Here is a 19330-nt window from a genome sequence, read left to right on the forward strand (position 1 = left end):
ATAGAAGGATACTTCAGATGAATACATGGCTAGAGGAATGGTGCCAGCTGGGAGGGATTCAAGTTCCTGGGACATTGGAACCGGTTCAGGGGGAGGTGGGACCAGTTCAAACCGGTGGTCTGCACCTGGTGAGGGCTGGAACCGATGTCCTAGGGGGTGTGTTTGCTAGTGCTGTGGGGGAGGATTTAAACTAAAATGGAAGGGGGTTGGGAACCTGAGCAGGGAGACAGAGGAACGTGAAACAAGGATAAAATCAAAAGATAGGAAGGCAAAAAACAAAAGTGGAAGTCAGAGAAATCAACGGTTTAAATCAAACATGGCCGCAGTAAATAATAATTCTAATAGATCTAAGAGCATTAAAAAAACAAGCCTGAAGGCTTTGTGTCTTAATGCGTTGAGCATTTGTAATAAGGTGGGTGAATTGAATGCGCAAATAGAGGGAAACGAATATGATTTGGTTGGGATTACGGAAACGTGGCTCAAGGATGGCCAAGACTGGGAACTCAACATCCAGGGGTATTCGATATTCAGGAAAGATAGGCAAAAAGGAAAGGGAGGTGTGGTAGCATTACTGGTTAAAGAAGGGATTAACACAATTGTAATGAAGGAGAGCTGTAGACAGGTTGACTGAGTGGGTAAGAACATTGCAAATGGAATACACTGTGGGGAAGATTGAAGTTATCCACTTTGGTAGGGAAAAAAAAGCTGAATATTTTTGAATGGTGAGAGACTGGGAAATGTTTGCATTCAGAGGGACCTGGGTGTCCTTGTACATGAATGACAGATAGTTAACATGCATGTACAGCAAACAATTAAGAAAGCAAATAGTCATAGAGTCATAGAGTTTTACAGCACAGAAAGAGGCCCTTCGGCCCATCGTGTCTGCACCACCCATCCCTCCCTGTCCAGTCTAATCCCATTTTCCAGCATTTGGTCCATAGCCTTGTATGCAATGGCATTTCAAGTGCTCATCCAAATGCTTCTTGAATGTTGTGAGGGTTCCTGCCTCTACCACCCTTTCAGGCAGTGAGTTCCAGCTTCCAACAACCCTCTGGGTGAAAAAGTTCCTCCTCAAATCCCCCCTAAATCTCCTGCCCCTTACCCTGAATCTGTGCCCCCTTGTTATTGACCCCCCTACTCAGGGGAAAAGTTCCTCCTTATCTACCCTATCTATGCCCCTCATCATTTTGTACACCTCAATCAGGTCGCCCCTCAGCCTCCTTTGCTCCAAGGAAAACAACCCCAGCCTGTTGAGTCTTTCTTCATAGCTGAGGTGCTCCATCCCAGGTAACATACTGGTGAATCTTCTCTGCACCCTCTCCAAAGCAATCACATCCTTCCTATAGTGAGGCGACCAGAACTGCACACAGTACTCCAGCTGTGGCCTCACCAGCGTTTTGTACAGCTCCATCATAACCTCCCTGCTCTTATATTCTATGCCTCTGCTAATGAATGCAAGTATCCCATAAGCCTTTTTAATCACCTTATCTACCTGTTCCGCTGCCTTCAGGGATCTATGTACATGTACACCAAGGTCCCTCTGACCCTCTGTACTTCCTAGGGTCCTACCACTCATTGTGTATTCCCTTGCCTTATTTGTCCATCTAAAATGCATCACCTCGCACTTTTCCGGGTTAAATTCCATTTGCCACTTTTCTGCCCATCTGACCAACCCGTTAATATCGTCCTGTAGCCTGAGGCTTTCCTCCTTGCAATTTACCACCCCACCAACTTTCGTGTCATCCGCGAACTTACTGATCATACCCTTTACATTCTCATCCAAATCATTAATGTAGATCACAAACAGCAAGGGAGCCAGCACCGATCCCTGAGGTACCCCACTGGACACAGGCTTCCAGTCACAAAAGCAACCTTCGACCATCACCCTCTGCCTCCTGCCACTCAGCCAGTTTAGGATCCAACGCTCCAAGGCCCCCTGGATCCCATGGGCTCTTACCTTCTTGACCAGTCTCCTATGCGGGACCTTGTCAAAAGCTTTACTGAAGTCCATGTAAACCACATCCACAGCATTTCCCTCATCCACACACCTAGTCACCCCCTCGAAAAATTCAATCAGATTGGTCAGACATGATTTACCCTTGACAAAGCCATGCTGACTATCCCCGATTAATCCTTGCCTCTCCAAGTGGAGACTAATTTTGTCCCTCAGAATTTTTTCCAATAATTTCCCTACCACAGATGTTAGGCTCACTGGCCTGTAATTCCCTGGTTTATCCCTGCTACCCTTCTTGAATAATGGTGCTACGTCAGCTGTTCTCCAGTCCTCTGGTACATCCCCTGTGGCCAGAGAGGTTCTGAAAATTTGTGTCAGAGCCCCTGCAATCTCCTCCTTTGCCTCCCACAGCAGCCTGGGATACATCTCATCCGGGCCTGGGGATTTATCCACTTTTTGGCCTGCTAAAACCGCTAGTACCTCCTCCCTCTCGATGCTAATATGTTCAAGTATGTCACAGTCCCCTTGCCCGACTTCTATGTCTACATCGTCTTTCTCCATAGTGAACACTGAGGCAAAAAATTCATTTAAAACCCCACCTACTTCATCTAGCTCTACACAGTATGTTAGCGTTTGTTACAAAGGATTTAATATATAACAGTAAAGAATTCTTACTACAATTATAAGGGCATTAGTGTGGCCACACCTGGAGTACTGTGAACAGTTCCAGTCTCCTTACCTAAGGAAAGGCATACTTGCATTCGAGGGAGTAAAACGAATGTTCACTAAACTGGTTCCTTGGATGATGTGATAGTTCTATGAGGAGAGATTGGGTAGACTAGGACTATGTTCCCAAGAGTTTAGCAGAATGAGAGGTGATCTAATTGAAACATTTAAAATTTATCAGGAGCTTGACAGGTGTAAATCTGATAAAAATGATTCCCCTGGCGGTGTCATAGTCTCCAAATAAGTGGTTGACCATTTAGGGCTGAGATGAGGAGAAATTTCTTCACTCAAAGGTTTGTGAATCTTTGGAATCTCGACCCCAGAACGCTGTGGCTGCTCAGACGTTGAGTGTATTCAAGACAGAGGTCAATATTTTTGGGGGTACGAAGCGAATTATGGGATATGGGGATAGTGGGGGAAGGTAGAGTTGAGGAAGAAGATCAGCCATGACCTTGTTGAATGGCAGAGCAGGCTCGAAGGGCCAAATGGCCTTCTCCAGCTCCTATTTCTTATGTTATTTCGGTGCTGCGAATAGCGGGTGCCTGCTCTATGGGTATTTAGTTCTTATTGTTAACTTGTGAGGGACAATTCAGTGCGGTGATTCGGCTCATGTCCTTTTTTGTTTAGTTCTTGTTAGATTGTGAGTGACGGTTCAGTACAATGATTCAGCTCCTGTCTCTTGCTCTCTTTAGTTCTTTCTGCATCGGTTCCATTATGTTCCAAACGACAATTTTAGACACAGCGGTTCACTCAATACTTGAATAATTTTCTGTTGTTTATTCAGTGATTGACAATAGAAGTTCGATCCACAATTTGGGTCAAATTTTAGAGAGCGGTTGTCCAATGAAGGATCTCTGTAGTTGTCTCTCGAGGCTTATCTCATTTGTCTGCTATTGAGCACCTGCTCTGATGTTTCATTGTGGCGGTATGATGCTGAATTTCAACAAGTAGTTAAACATTACATCACACCACCGAACTCATCTTCCTCTCCACCCCCATTTAAACATTCCGAAAGGACTTTTCCCTCCATGACACCCTGTTCCACTCTTCCATCACCCACAACACCGGCTGCACTTCCCACGGCATCTACTCTTTCACCTGATCCCTTCCTACTGTCCAGGCCCCGAAATCCTCCTTCCAAGTGAAACAGCGATTTACTCCTTTCAATTTAGTCTACTGCATTCACTGCTCACGATGCAGTCTCCTCGACATTAGGGGGACCAAACGTAGATTGGGTGATCGCATTGCTGAACATTTCCATTCAGTCTGCAATCAAGACCTTGAGCTTCTGGTCACATGTCATTTTAATTCTCCATCTCACTCCCACCCTGACCTCTCTGACCGTGACCTACTGCACTATTCTAATGAAGCTCAATGGAAGCTCGAGGAACAGCACCTGATCTTTCGATGAGGTACTTGACAACCTTCCAGACTCAACATCGAGTTCAACAGTTTCAGATCATAATCCCTGCTCCTATTCTTCCGGACAGCGGGTGCAGGTAATGAATCTGTTGTCCATTTAAACATTCCTGCCTTCCACCCTATCACAGACCTTCTCTGTTGTTATATATCCCCGCCAACTTACCTTACCTTGAGGTGATTGATATTATTTGGGGGGAATGAGGAGGCCACTTACTCCTTCGATGGTAAGAAACTAAATGGTGTATAGGACTAAAGAGACCTGGGAATATAGATGCAGATTCAGATTCAGATTAGATTTATTTGCAATATGTAACAAGTACAAAGGAATGCTTGTTCCCCGTAGGGATGCGTCAGCTATACATACAGCGCCGCGTTCAGATTCAATACAATGGCTTCCCATGGCAGTGGGAGCACGATGTCCCTCAGCCGCTCCGTCCTCCTCTTCACCGCGGCCTTCTCCTCACTGTTGCCGGCTCCACGTGTGCTGGCCTGCTTCTCCGCTCTGGCCACCATGCCCGGCTCCCCTCCTCCCATCCAGACTGTGAGTTACCCGAAATGGAGCTTTCAGCCGACGTGCTGCAGCGTGTCGTGAGTCTGCTGCTGTTGCTCATTGTGCTGCGCTCCTCTGCCCGACTTGCTGAGCACCCACCCAATATGCTGGATTCATTTCTACAGGCAGAGAATATAAAAGCAGCGAGGTAATTTTAAATTTTATAGAACCTTCGTTAGATCACTTGGAGCAATGTGTGCAGTTCTGGTCTGTATACTATAAAAATGATAATGAAGGACTAGAGTAAATGCAGATAATGTTTTCAAGAATTTTACGTGAATTGAGAAGATACGACTATCAGAAAGATTGGGCAGGCCAGGGCTCTGCTCTCTGGAAAAGAGAAGACTAAGAGGAGGCAGTTTAGAGATCTTCAAAATTATGAAGGAGTCCGATTGGGTGAATGTAGAGAAACTGTTGCTGCTTGTGGTTGAGTTCATGACAAGGAGGCATTAATATAAAACAGCCTCTAACAGATCAGATAAAGCAGTTAGGTGGATTTATTTTTCACACAGACGATGGTGAGAATGTAGAACTCGATGCCACATGGGGTGTTTGATGCAAATAACATTGATACATTCAATGGGAGGCGTGATACTTAAATGAGAGGGAAGGTAATAGACGGGTACAGGGCATGGTGGGATGAGGTCATTGGAGTGGGAGAAGGCTTGTGTGGAATTTCCACACTGGCATAGTCCAGTTGTGCCAAGCTTCCCTTTTGTTCTGCTGTAGATTCTATGATGTTCTTTGTAATTGTTATCATAGTATGTTCAAGTGGTTTAAAGCCAGTCTGTGAATCAGTGTACTCTGAAGAAATACTGCCCAAAATTGTTTCTATCCCCATCACAAGGATCACGGTTCTGAATGATCGTTCATTTATCTTCACTGATTATTTCTTCTTGGTACATTATGTTCCACATAACTTGTTTATTTGGGCACTTATCATTGCCTGCTAATATATATTTTATTTCCTGGAATTTTTGTTTACTTTTTAACAGTTCTGTTTTGGAGCCCAGCCTGCTCTGACTATTACCACTGACTGCAGTGATTCTGCATTCACCCACTGAACAGCGACCTCCATTTTTTATTGCTCAGTTTTGCTGCATTTACCCAATGTACAGGGACCCCTTTGTTTATGGCCCAGTTTATCACTGGAGCTGACCCTGCTCTTACTATTGTCACTGACTGTTGTGATTCTACAGTCACCCTCTGTCCAGGGACCACCATTGATTCTTTTGCAGTTGTGCTGCATTGATCCACTGTAAGGCAACAATGTGTCTGAGCCGTGCTGGTCAGAACTGCTTCACAGTCGCAGTCCATAACTTTGCAACTTTTTGGGTCAATTTGCCAGATATTTGAGGAAATGTGTTTCAATCACGCAGTGAGAATCTCAGAGAGAAGGACAGCCAGCAGACATATTTACTGGTAATCAGAAGATCTGAATTTTCACCATCGATGTACTGTACCAGGGAGAGACATGACGTGTTCCCTTTTAACAAAAAGGCAAGTGTTTTATAGACGCTGATCGCTTGGAATCGAGGATGACCTTCCATAACCCCAGTGTGTGAAAAGCCGCTCGCAGTATGCAGAGTCTCAGAGCAGTCGCTGTGTGTTTTGCTGTTCTGTTGAACTGACAGGAAGCACCTGGCTTTGTGGTGATTTCTGTGCTTGTGTTTTGTTGAATGCTCCCATGAAATATTGACATACTGCTGCTGGACGTTTCAACTGGGGATTTGAACATAATCTGCATATCATCCAGCGGTTCAATGTATCAGGAGGAAGCATATCTGGGTAATGTCATTAATTCACTGGAAACACATGACATCTTAGTGTCTGCAAATAAACTTAACCCTTATCGCAAAGACTGAATCAGAGTACAAGATGGCCGTAATCTGTGTAAACGTTCCCAAATCTATAACAAAATTTATTAACAGGTCAGGATAAATAGTCAGTTACTGTGTCCAAATCTATCAGTAAATTCAGGTGCAACAGGAGCAGCAATTCTCCCTGTAGTTTTAAAGTGAAATCGAAGAATCCAGGAGCGGTTTGGCTGATTTTTTACCTGTGTTGATAGGTCAATGAAACATTAAACCACGAAAGAATCTAACACAATCAGGGGGAGTGCGGCCTGTAAATGGGTAACTCGTTATGATCCATTCCAAAGAGGCGATCAGGAGCTAGGCGTTTTTTTGCAGAAACTGTCCATTGTATCTCAATAAATGAAATTAAACGTGGCTCTGATTTCTCCAAGAGTGAATGTCGATCTGGAGAGTGAAAAGAGCTTGAATATTTAACACAGATCAATGAATGGACACAGCTGAGGTGTTACTATAAAGTTACCACGAGTCTGAAACAGGCAAATAATTCATTCCCAGGATGCCATGTGGAATGGAACAACTCACCAGAAATATACATTTAACGAAAGAATTCCCCAACCCGTATTGTCAGCAAGATGAAAATCAGTTAAACAGGGGAAAGCCCCTCATAACTCTGCCCCCACTCACTGGTTTCCGCAGGTGTATCCGGTCCTGCCCCGACTTGATAGACTGGGACCCCTGAGGTGAGTTCTGTAGATATCAAACAGACTTACAATACTGTGAGTGTGAGCTCTGGGTGATGGCAGCAACCGGTTGTCACAGCAACTTGAAGCACTCGCGCAGAAAAATGGAGGTGGGAAATATTTGGAGTCGGTCTCGTGTATCTCCGAGGAGCCAATCACCTTCCTGCTCTGGTGGGAGGGAAATGCACCACTTTAAGGAAAGATGGGAACTACAAAAATAAGCAAAACTTTCTAGCGTGCACATATATCACCATTTGTTTATCATCACTTGGACAAAACACGTGAATTCTCCACCTAACAGCATCATGGGAACACCATCACCACAAGGCCTGCAGTGTTTCAAGGAGAAGGCCCGCCACCATCTGCTCAAGGCAACGGGTGATGGGCATTAAATAGGAACACAGCACGGGATCAAATGGAAAAGAGCAGCCGGGGATGATTCTGGGACCCCGCCACACCTACAAACACTTAACAACAAAGAAGGACAGGAAAATACCCTCTGCTCCGTCCAGCATGTCCCACACAATTGTGATAACTCGCCTGTCATAATAAATACACATTCCACTGCACCCGCCATCATGTGATCTCCTGGGAGAGGCGACAAACCAGCCAAAATCCATGGCCATTTAGGGGAAATAATCTGGGAAATTCCTCTCCGACACCCCCAGGCAATCGAATCTAGACCAGGAGATCACTCCAGACTGATAATTCTATACAGTACCAACCTTTTTTACAAATTGATCTCCAGCCCGGCCAGAAACAGGTCCAGCTCTCACTTGAAGGAAGTCAGTGAATCGGCGTCCACCACTCGAGCAGGCAGATGGTTCCAGAGCCCCACTATTCTCTGGGAAATGTCCCACCCCCTGACAGCTCAGCTAGTGCTGGCCTTGTACTTAATACTTACAACTTAAAATTATGAACCCTGGTCCTACTTAACCAAGATAAACATCATTTGCCAATCACAAGCCTAAGCCCCCAACACATCAGGAGCGGCCTGAAGCAATCGAGCATCATCAGCAGTCCAGACACTCGCAAAGTTCTTAGTACCATCTGCAAACTTGCAGATCGTGCCCCCTACACCTATATCTAGATCAGTAATAAAAATGGGCAGGAGGAAAGATCCCAATACTGATCCCTATGGGACACCACTAGTGACTGGTCTCCAAACAGCTCCGAATCCATCCATTTTTTTATCAATAATTTATACATTTAAAAATCTGTGCAATAAGGTAAGTTTATTTTTTGCCCCTTTAAACATTTTTATTTAGTTTTCAGAAAATTATATTTTTGTATAATATTTAATTAAATGCCATTTTAATTAATTTAAAATATGTATTTCTTATTTATTTGCTGTGTCGTTGTAATTTTGGGAGTATGCCCATTTATGCATATGGTGCTTCCATACATATGGAATCCCCATAAATATGATTGGGATCCCATTCTTTCTTTCATTGGGATGTTCCACCTGATCCCAGGGGCACTTGCAAACAATGTGCGCCCCTGAGGTATGTGAATCTCTACCCGCGGGTACCCAGAGAAGCCCAGGACCATGAATCTCCAGACCTCCCGGACAACCAGGTACACGTGCATTTTATTTGCAGATCAGAGGCAATTCATTACGGGAAGCCTCTGGCCACAAATTCAGGGCCCATATGATTAGGCAGCATCAACATGGTTTTATGAAATGTAAATCATGTTTGACAAATTTATTAGAGTTTTTTGAGGATGTAAACAGCAGTGTAGATAAAGGGGAACCAATGGATATAGTATATTTGGAGTTCCAAAAGGCATTTGATAAGGTGCCGCATAAAAGATTGTTAAGCAAGATAATGGCACATGGGTTTGGGGGTAATTTATTAGCATGGATAGAGCATTGGTGATCAGAGAGAAAACAGAACGTAGGGATAAATGGGTCATTTTCAGATTGTCAGGCTGTAACTAGTGTGGTGTCACAAGGATGAGCGCTTGGGACTCAGATATTTACAAACTCTAGGAGATACAAAATAAGTTCGAATTCTTGTAGCGACCCAGCTGGAAATTAGGTACCAAAAGTAAAATACTGCAGATGCTGGAAATCAATAATAAAAACAGAAAGTGTGGTAAACACTCAGCAGGGCAGGAAAATATGTGGGGTGAGAAACCGAGTTCACATTTCAGGTAGATGACCTTTCATCAGGCTGCTGTCCCAAGTCATACATTGCTGACCATATGGAATCCATTGTTAAGGGTGTAGAATCAGGACACTGAGAAAATCATAACCTGATTAGCAGAGTCAATTTGGTTTTAGGAAAGGAAAGTGTGTTTGACAGATTTATTAGAGATTTTTCAGAATGTAACTAGCAGGGTAGATAAAGTGCATGTAGTATATTTGGATTTCCAAAAGGCATTCGATAAGTTGCCACATAAAATGTTATTACAGAAGATAAGGGTACATGGAGTATAGGGTAATATAGAAGCATGGATAGAGAATTGGTTGAAGAACAGAACACAGAGAGTAGGGATAAATGTGTCTTTTTCGTGTTGGCAGGCTGTAACTAGTGGGGTGCTGCAAGATCAGTGCTGGGGCATCCGTTATTTACAATCTATATTAATGACCTAGATGAAGGGACTGAGTGTAATGTACCAAGTTTGCTGATGATAGAAACCTTGCTGATGAGCAAGCTGTGAGGAGAACACCAAGAATCTGCAAAGGGATATAGGTAATCTAAGTGAGTGGGCAGTAATGTGGCAGATGAAGTATAATGTAGGGAAATGTGTGGTTATTCACTTTCGAAGGAAGGATACAAAAACAGAATGTATTTTAAATGGTGAGAGACTTTTAAATATTGATGTTCTGTGAGACGTGTATGTCCTCGTTCAAGTAGCACAGAAAGCTAGCATGCAGGTACTGCAAGCAATGGGTAAGGCAAATGGCATGTCGGCCATTATTGCAAGGGGTTGCAGTATAAGAGTAAGGAAGTCTTGCTGCAGTTGTTCAGGGTTTTGGTGAGACCACACCTGGAGTACTGTGCACAGTTTTGGTTACTTTATCTAAGGAAGGATATACTTGCCTTGGAGGCCCACGCGATTGATTACTGGGATGAGAGGGCTGTCCTATGAAGGGAAATGGTGTAGCATGGGCCTATACTCTCTGGAGATTAGAAGAATGAAATGTGATCTCATTGAAACATAAAAGATTCTGAAGGGGATTGATAGGGTAGATCCGCCGTTGCCATGGCCACCAGGTAGCGAATGACACAGTTGGAGAGACTGCACTTCCCCGAGATAGGATCACAATCGTCATTAAGTTAATTCTATCTAAGGAAGCAAACAGCGAAATTATACAATAGCAAAATACTGCGGATGCTGGAAATCTGAAATAAGAACAAAGAATGCTGGAAAAACTCAGCAGACCAGGCAGCATCCGTGGAGAGAGAAACAGTGTTAACATTTCAGGTCGAAGACCTTTTGTCAGAACTGGAAAAAAGCAGGAAATGGAACAGATTTAAAAGCAAGCTTAGGGGCTTGTAAATGGGTGATGGGATGAAAGAACAGAAGGGAAGGTCTGTGATAGGATGGAAGGCAGGAGAATTAAAGAGGCATTAAGAGATATTCAAGGCAAGAGGAGATGGTAATGGGACAGATTAAGAAACAAAGGATGGCTCTAGACGAAGTGTTAGATATATTTCTTAAGGCTAAACGGCTCAAGGGATATGGGGAGAAGGCAGGGGCAGGGTACAGAGTTTAGATGATCAGCCATGATCTCCTTGAATGGCAGAGCTGCCTCGAGGGACCGAATGGCCAACTCCTGCTCATATCTTCTATGTTTCTAAGTTCTAAGTGTGAATTGCGCTGATAGAATGAAAGACAGCTGCCACGTGGGAGGGAAGAAAAGAAAGGAAAAGGACAAACAAAAAGTGTGGATAAAATATCTAAATATGATAAGGGCCGAGGTTATGAGCTGAAATTGTTGAACTCTGTGTTGAGCCCAGAGGGCTGTAGAGTGCCCAATCGAAAGATAAGGTGCTGTTCCTCGAGCTTACACTGAGCTTCCGTGGAACAATGCAAGAGGCCGAGGACAGTGAGCTCTGAGTGGGAATGGAGCGGTGAATTAAAGTGACAGGCAACCAGAAGCTCGGGGTCCCTCTTATGGACTGAACGGAGGTGTCCTGCAAAGTGGTCACCAATGTAGAGGGAAATAATACGTCAGGACTGGAGCAAAAGCGACAGTTTGATGGCGTTCGGGGTGAAATGTGCAGTTTTTTACAATAACAATGTTGCATAGATTCAAGGTAAGGGGCAGGAGGTATAGAGGGGATTTGAGGAAGAACTTTTTCACCCAGAGGGTGGTTGGAATCTGGAACTCACTGCCTGAAAGGGCGGTAGAGGCAGGAACCCTCACAACATTCAAGAAGCATTTGGATGAGCACTTGAAATGCCATAGCATACAAGGCTACGGACCAAATGCTGGAAAATGAGATTAGATTAGACAGGGCTTGATGGCCGGCGTGGGCGCGATGGGCCCAAGGGCCTCTTTCTGTGCTGTATAACTCTATGAGTCTATGACTCTATGACTCTCAGTCTCACACACACACCCACTCACCCAAATACACTCACACACTCACACAGACACACTTATAGGCACTCATATGAACTGTTATGTTTTCATGAAAGTTTGAAAAGTTTGTGAGACTGTCGATAATGAAGTTGCTAATGATCTACAAGCTGTACGGAGCTTGGCAATTCACACTATGATCTGATCTGTGAGTGTTCTTATGGGCCAAGCAGCTTCTGCAGTTAAATCTTACTGCAAACTCTTACACACCTTCTGCCCGGACATTGGACAATGTTGCTGTCAATGTATTGCAAATACATCGGGACTGTGAGTTAATCCTGGGAATTTATCAGATCTGTTGCTTGTACAGACTCAAATGGTTATTCCCTGCTTGTCTTTTTCCCTTCTGTCTCCTATTTGACACTAAGCTGAGCTTCCGACCCCCATATCCTCTCAATCATCAAGACCGCCTATTTCCACCCCCGTAACATCACCCGTCTCCGCCCCTGCCTCAGCTCATCTGCTACTGAAACCCTCATCCGAGCTTTTGATACTCCATACATGACGATTCTAACGCTCTCCTGGCTGGCCTCCCATCTTCCCCCTCCGTATAGTTCAGCTCATCCAAAATTCTGCTGCCCCATATCGTACCTCGCACCAAGTCCGGTCCACCCAGCAACCCTGTGCTCGCTGACCTACATTGGGTCCCAGTATGGCAAAGGCTCGATTTAAAAATAATCATCCTTGTCTTCAAATCCCTCAATTGCCTCGCTCCTCTCCTTATCTCTGTAACCTCCTCCAGCCCTACAACCCTCTGAGATCTCTGCTGTCCTTCAATTCTGGCCTCCTGTGTATCCCCGATTTTCATTGCCCCACAATTGGTGGCCGTACCTTCAGCTGCCTCACCCCCAAGCTCTGGAATTCCCTCCCTAAACCTCTCCACCTCTCTCTCTTCCTTGAAGACACTCGTGAAAACCTACCTGTGACCAAGTTTTTGGTCACCTGTCCCAATATCTCCTTATGTGGTTCGGTGTTAAACTTTTGTCTGTCCTACGCTCCTGTGAAGTGCCAGCGGCTCCTTTCAGGCTGCGACTGGGGACATAGCTAACATTTCACAGTTTACAGTGCATTGCTGCATCCCTCAAATTACAGATGCCCTATATAACAGGAGGCAGCAATTTATTTCATTCCCTCTGACACCGGAGAAGCAGCAGGAGCGCGCAGAAGGCTTTGAGGCAATAGCTGGCTTCCCCATGGTGCAGGGCGCCATTGACTGTATGCACGTGGCTTTGCGGGCGCCTGTGAACAACCCTGAGGATTACCGCAACAGCAAGGGGTTCCACTCCCTTAATGTACAGCTGGTGTGTGACCACCGGCTGCTGATCCTCGCAGTCAATGCACAACTCCCTGGCAGCAGCCACGACACATTCATCCTGCATCAGACCACAGTGGCAGACCTTTTTGAGGCCCTGGCTCACCCACGAGCTGGCTTCTTGGAGACAAGGGCTATCCTCTGTGCCCATGGCTTATGACACCGCTACCTTCGCCAAGCAGCCACGCAGAGGAGAACTACAACTCCAGCCATCAGGCAACGCAGAACACTGTGGAGCACACAATCAGCATGCTGAAGCAGCGGTTCCGATGTCTCGACCATTCGGGGGGTGCCCTGCAGTACTCGCCGGATTGAGTCACCCACATCGTCGTTGTCTGCTGCATGCTCCACAACCTCGCCATCCAATGCACCCAGCCAATGCCAGCCGAGCTTGAAGGACCAGCAGAGGAGGAGGAGGAGGAGGAGGAGGAGGAGGAAGATGGGAGGGTTCCCGAAACTGGAAGGGCCGTTCATAAGAGGCTCATAACGACTCGTTTCTAGGCCCCACTGACGGATTGTTTGGTGTGTTTGGGAGAGGACCGTCCGGTTCACCGAAAGCCTATGTAGGACAGATTAAGTGTAAATAGATTAGATATCTGTGGTGATTATTTCCTATGTTTAATAAGAAGTATTGTGATTGTTGAATGGGGTGGTTGTTCTCTGTATTAGTAAGAAGTATTGTAATTGGTTGTTTGTTTCTACCTTGATATATATGCTGTAAACTCATTGGTAGTGGATGTCAGGTGATTTGTGGTGGCCATCTTAAATTCAGTTCTCTCCAGTCATTGTTGGAGACTGGTGTTGAAAGATGTGCTACTGGGTTTTTAAAGTTAATAAAGCCTAGATTAGAAAGGCAAATCTATTCTTTATTTCAATATATTAACTTTTTATCAGAATGGAGCGATATCTTCAACTGGAACGATTCAATGCTGACCCTAATTCTGCAGGAGTGGATGATAAATGGAAACATTGGTATTGTACATTTACAAACTTTTTGGGTGTGTTGGAACAAGAGTCTCTGAATAAGCTGAATATGCTGATCAACTACATTGCTCCGGATGTGTATAAGTATATTTTGGACTGTAAAACTTACGAATTGGCTATTTGTACATTGGAGAAGATTTTTGTTAAACCAAAGAATGAGGTATTTGCACATTACCTTCTATCTGCCCGTAGGCAGCAGGTGGGAGAATCATTGGATACTTATTTACAAGCACTTCGGCACCTTAGTGCTAACTGTAATTATAAAGCCGTGACGGCCGAAGAATATAAGGAAGAATCGGTACGGGATGTTTTTATTAATGGACTACTCTCTCGATCAATTCATCAGCGGTTGTTAGAAAATAAGACTTTGGATCTCAAGAGTGCTTTTGAGCAAGCTTCTACATTGGATATGGCTCAGAGAAGTTCGGATTCTTATGCTCTTTCTAATCGGCCTGTGACTGTGGTTTCGGCAGTTCCGGGCGAAAAGGAATTAGGTGGACTTAATGGGAGTGGTTTACTAGATTCTGAAATAGTTTCTACTCCAACAACTCCACCTTCTACTTCAGCGGCTGTTGCCTCTAGGATTCAGAAGTGTTATTTTTGTGGGAACGTCCGGCATCCTCATTTGAATTGTCCTGCCCGGGAGGCTGTATTTAGTAAATGCAGCAAGAGAGGTCATTATGCACGTGTTTGTAAATCATTAGGTTCAATTACCTCCTCTTCTGTGACTATTCAACCTGTAGAGAGGGCGTTTATTGCATCAATTTCTGCTGCATTTGCTCATGGCCTAAACAAAGCTATAGTTATGGCCCAAGTTAATGGGTTAGAAGTGAAGGCTCTCATAGATACGGGCAGTACCGAGAGTTTTATAAGTCTTCAGTTTGCGAAGGAAAAGTGTTTGAAAATCTTGCCTGTTACTTATAAGGTGTGTATGGCTCAGACGACCCTTACTTCACAAGTAGCTGGTTGTTGCCTTGTGAAATTGATTCTTCTAGGTAATACGTATACTGATATATGCCTATCTGTTTTGCCTAATCTTTGTGCGGATATTTCGATTGGTCATGATGTGCTTAAATTACACGAGTCTCTCAGTCTTTCGTTTGGAGGAACTAAGCCACCCTTATCCATTTGTGGATTAACTTCTTTATCCATTTCTCCATTATCACTTTTTTCCAATTTGATGCCGGATTGTAAGCCAATTGCTACCAAGTCAAGAAGGTATAGCAGTCAGGATAGAGAATTTATTAATTCTGAAGTCCAGCGTCTTTTATTGGAAGGAATCATTGAACCTAGTTGTTCGCCTTGGCGGGCTCAGGTAGTTGTCACCACTAACGAGAGGCATAAGAAACGAATGTTGATAGACTACTCTCAAACTATTAATAGGTATACTCAATTAGATGCGTACCCTTTGCCTAAGATTGATGAGCTTATCAACAAAGTATCTCAGTATAAGTTTTTTAGCACTATTGATTTAAAGCGTGCTTATCATCAGATTCCTATTGTTAAGAGGGATCAACCATATACAGCCTTTGAGGCTGGTGGAAAGCTGTATCAGTTTTGCCGAATACCATTTGGTGTTACTAATGGTGTTGCTTGTTTTCAACAGGCAATGGATGCTTTTATAAGTGATAACTCTCTCTCTGACACCTTTTCATAATTAGATGATATCACGGTGTGTGGTAAATCAAGGGTGGAGCATGATTCTAATTTAGAAAGATTCCTTCAAGCTGCGGAAAAAGTTGGTTTAACTTTTAATAAAGAGAAGTGTATCTTTTTGTCTACTGAGGTAAATCTACTGGGGTATATTATCTCGGGAAATAAGATTAAACCAGATCCAGAACGTCTGCGACCATTGATCGATTTACCTTATCCTACTAATTCTAGGGCTTTGCAACGAGTTGTTGGACTGTTTTCTTACTATTCTAATTGGATTGCAAACTTTTCGCAGAAGATCCGGCCCCTTATATGGGTTACGACATATCCTCTATCATGGGAGGCCAGGACATGTTTTGATAAATTTAAAAAGGATATCCTAGGAGCAGTTGTGCATTCTATTGATGAGCAGGTTCCCTTTGTGAATGAGATGGATGCTTCTGATTTTGCAATTGGGGCTACACTGAACCAAAATGGAAGACCTGTCGCCTTTTTCTCACGTACTTTGAACAATAGTGAAAAAAGGCATTCTTCAATAGAGAAAGAGGCATATGCAATTGTAGAAGCACTGCGTAAATGGAGACATTATTTATCGGGGCGACATTTCACGTTGGTAACCGATCAAAAATCTGTGTCCTTTATGTTTGATGTTAAACATTTTGGAAAGATCAAAAATGATAAAATAATGAGGTGGAGGATTGAGTTGGCATGTAACCATTTTGATATAGTTTATCGTCCGGGGAAGGATAATGTTGCTGCTGATGCACTGTCGAGGGCTTATTGTTCTGTGATTCACGGAGATGCGCTTATTAATCTTCACAATGCCTTATGTCATCCTGGGGTTACGAGGATGATACACTTCGTACGCAGTAAGAATTTGCCCTTTTCAGTTGAATACGTCAAGCGGATGACTTCATCATGTTCTATCTGTGCTCGGTGTAAACCGAATTTCTTTAAGCCTCAACGAGCTCATCTTTTAAAGGCTACTTCTCCTTTTGAACGTTTGAGCGTTGATTTTAAGGGGCCTCTTCCTTCAAAGACTCAAAATCGATACATATTTACTGTTGTGGATAAGTTCTCAAGGTTTCCTTTTGCTTTTCATTGCGCAGATGTATCAGCTGCTACAGCTATCAAATGTCTGACTCAACTTTCTGTCATCTTTGGGATGCCTGCGTATATCCATTCGGATCAAGGAAGTTCTTTTATGTCTTCCCAGTTGAAGGAATACCTTCAGAGTCGGGGAATTTCTACTAGTAGAACTACCCCGTATAACCCCCAGGATAATGGGCAGAGCGAACGATACAATGGGGTGATCTGGAAGGCAGTTATGTTGGCTTTTACATCCCGGAATCTTAAGAATACACAGTGGGAAACGGTACTGCCTGATGCCCTGCATTCCATTAGATCATTGCTTTCAACGGCTACTAATGTGACCCCCCATGAAAGGCTCTTTAATTACCCGCAGAGATCTACTATGGGATATTCGGTACCTTCATGGCTTATTATGCAGGGACCTGTGTTGCTTCGACGCCATGTTAGATGGTCAAAATATGATCCTTTAGTGGAGGAGGTGGAGCTGTTGGAGGCAAATTCCCAATATGCTCATATTCGATTCCAAGATGGGAAAGAAAGTACTGTTTCAATTAAAGACTTGGCTCCTTGTGGTGGCCAGCCCTCTTCCGAGGATACTAATAATAGTCATGATTCAGATAATGTGGATGTTGTGATAGATACTACGAATGTTTCCAATCCTATTGCAGATAATTATACTTCTATTAGTCAGCCTTTGATGGATGTTCATGACCGTCCTAGTTTACTTCCTGATGGGATTTCCAATCCGGATACCGTTGATAATCGGGATATGGATAGCCTTCCTGCAGAAGATACTTCTGTGTCTCCGAGTGTGGGAGGGCAAGGAATTTCACCAAGGTTAAGAAGGTCGACACGAATAAGATATCCGGTCGACCGATTGAAAATGGACTTTTAAATTGATAGTAATGTTTTAAAATTGTTGAAATATGTTATTTGTATTTTAGTTGTAAATAAATTAATTATAAATTGTAAAGGTTATTTAGGTTGGAGCATGTTTTAAAGGAGGGGTGAATGTGGTGATTATTTCCTATGTTTAATAAGAAGTATTGTGATTGGTGAATGGGGTGGTTGTTCTCTGTATTAGTAAGAAATATTGTAATTGGTTTTTTGTTTCTACCTTGGGATATATGCTGTAAACTCATTGGTAGTCGATGTCAGGTGATTTGTGGTGGCCCTCTTAAATTCAGTTCTCTCCAGTCATTGTGGGAGACTGGTGTTGGAAGATGTGCTGCTGGGTTTTTAAAGTTAATAAAGCCTAGATTAGAAAGGCAAATCTATTCTTTATTTCAATATCCATGTAAATAAAAAATTGTCTTTATTTTCAAAAAAGTGGAGCCTTCCAAATTCATAAAACAATTGCAGCAGAAAGCAAAACTAACGAAATAACACTTAAGTAACGGCTTAACACATAACTAAGGATTTAACACAAAAGTAACGGCAAAACACATAACAAGGATTTAACACATCAGCAAGGAAATACAACTTTAATGTCTGCCAAACCCGCGACTGTAACCAACACATCCCCATCATTCACAAGAGCTGTAGAGGGCCTTGAAATGTCCTTCCCAGTGCTTCAGTGATGCCCTGCACAGTCCTTTCCTGTGCATCAGAGAAGGCCTGCGCACTCCTTCCTGTGCTGCACAGAAGTCCCGGAGATTCCCTGCCAGTGTGTCAATGGATCCAGGCTTTCGGCCGCTCAGCAGGCCTACCCCAGCCTTGATGAAACCACTGGGGTCCAATTAAGGAGGAGCTGCAGGGAGGGAAGGGGGCATTCCAGAGAGAGAAGTCGAAGCCCATCATGGGGTCAGAAGTAGAGGGAGCTTCGGAAACTGCGAGGTTGAACAGAGTAAAGCTCCCTCTACACTGTCCCATCAAACACTCCCAGGACAGGGACAGCATGGGTTAGATACAGAGTAAAACTCCCTCTAAACTGTCACATCAAACAGTCCCAGGGCAGGTACAGCACGGGTAAGATACAGAGTAAAGCTCTCTCCAAACTGTCCCATCAAAAACCCCCAGGGCAGTTACAACACAGATTAGATACAGAGTAAAGATCCCTCTAAACTGTCCCATCAAACAATCACCAGAGCAGTTAAAGCACGGGTTAGATACAGAGTAAAGCTCCCTCTACACTGTCCCATCAAACACTCCCAGGGCAGGAGCATCAGTGGGTAGATACAGAGTAAAGCTGCGTCTACATTGTCCCATCAAAAACTCCCGGGGCAGATACAGCTAAGGTTTGATACAGATTAACGCTCCCTCTACACTGTCCCATCAAACTCCCAGGACAGGTACAGCATTGGTTAGATACAGAGCAAAGCTCCCTCTACACTGTCCCATCAAACACTCCTAGGACAGGTACAGCACGGGTTAGGTACAGAGTAGAGCTCCCTCTAAACTGTCCCATCAAACACTCCCAGGGCAGGCACATCAGTGGGTAGATACAGAGTAAAGCTCACTCCACACTGTCACATCAAAAACTCCCA

The sequence above is a fragment of the Somniosus microcephalus genome, chromosome 30, assembly GCF_052327205.1.
Source record: "Somniosus microcephalus isolate GS21.2 chromosome 30, FLI_Smic_1.0, whole genome shotgun sequence".
In the NCBI taxonomy this organism is placed as follows: domain Eukaryota; kingdom Metazoa; phylum Chordata; class Chondrichthyes; order Squaliformes; family Somniosidae; genus Somniosus; species Somniosus microcephalus.